The sequence below is a fragment of the Mandrillus leucophaeus genome, unplaced genomic scaffold, assembly GCF_000951045.1.
Source record: "Mandrillus leucophaeus isolate KB7577 unplaced genomic scaffold, Mleu.le_1.0 Scaffold196, whole genome shotgun sequence".
In the NCBI taxonomy this organism is placed as follows: domain Eukaryota; kingdom Metazoa; phylum Chordata; class Mammalia; order Primates; family Cercopithecidae; genus Mandrillus; species Mandrillus leucophaeus.
This window is the reverse complement of record NW_012101987.1, coordinates 2,848,948-2,850,420: the sequence shown is the minus strand read 5'-3', so window position 1 is coordinate 2,850,420 and position 1,473 is coordinate 2,848,948.

The window sequence follows — 1,473 nt, the reverse complement described above, 5'->3', positions numbered from 1 at the left end:
CAGATTCCAATTCAATTTTAGTGTGCCTGTACTTTTCTTTCTATAACCTATGAACTAAATTTATATTACTTAATTAAATGTTATATAATACAGCTCACATATTTAAAACAAAACCACCAGGTAAAATGAATTCTGGCTTAGTATAAAGAAGCTGTTACCAAATTAGTGTCACATATACAGATGGATGTGGCTCAACAAAATTGTATACAAAGAAATTTGGATTGAACTACATGTGTTGCCATGACTTAGCCTCTAATGACCTTATAAATAAAGACAAATTTCTACACATTTATTCATTTTTTTTCATTATGTCTAAAGGTAGCATGTCAAGAAATCTCATGCTACTGTCTGAAAAAACACATTCTACTGTTACCTAAGAAATAAACTGGATGGCATTTTTATAACCTTGCACCACATAAGGAAAAACTGCAATGTAGTCTGATAAATGCAGATTCCATCACTTGGAAAAGGATAATCCAGAATGCCACTTTCAATATTTAAGTATTTAACCTTTTGGTTGAAAAATGTAGTAAAATAGAGCTCTTGGTAAGTTTTGTGTAGCTTAACATCAGCATAAAATAGGAAAAAAATCTTTTAAAATATAAACAAACAAAAACTTACACCAAAAAACAAAAACATTCACCAATGCATACATATTGACTGAAGCTCCAGGGATGTAAAATAATTTTTCCTGGGTACACAGCTAGTGACCCAAATCAAGCTCAAATGTTTAATTTTAAAAATTTCATTTTCCCACTTTTGACAATATTGACGTAACAGCTAAATCTTAGTCTTAGAGTTGATAGTTGAAAATAAACTAAGACAAGTACTATTGAGGCTAGCCAGGTAGCCAAGAAAGCCACCATGTCCTCAGGACATGCAGTAGCCATGGCGATTGCATGGTGACAGCATATTGTCAACACAATAAACCCCAATGTTTGCACTGTATTTCAGCTCACTGAAGAACAGCTCTCTTCAGCAGGGAAACTCCCCTGTAAAGAGCATGCACATTTTTATTTTACTTGTCCTCTGACCTTTTACCCATTATAATAGTAAAAAATACACACGTGAGTGGAGATTTAAGATGCTAATGAGATATGTGACACATAAAAGCATGTACAGCCACTGTGTATGTGCACCAACAGGACCACCCAGAACATGCTTACTAATAACACCACTTTCCACCTCTTTGTAAATAATTATCCAAGACTCCCATAAATGGAGTCTCTCGGTCTTTGCTATCTCATTCTTATAAGCAGCCCACCCTGAATCCCTTCTCTCTTGGGGCTATTTTGCACCTAATTTTTAAAATAGTATTTCTACTTTGCAATAAATCCCTCTGTGTTGCATCTTCATTGTTTGTGTCTTTTGTTTAAATTTTTGAAACAAAGAACTGAGGTCTCACAACAGCCATCAACACTATAGTGCTTTGTTTTGTATTCTTCATTAACATTATTTTTGGGGATATGTCAA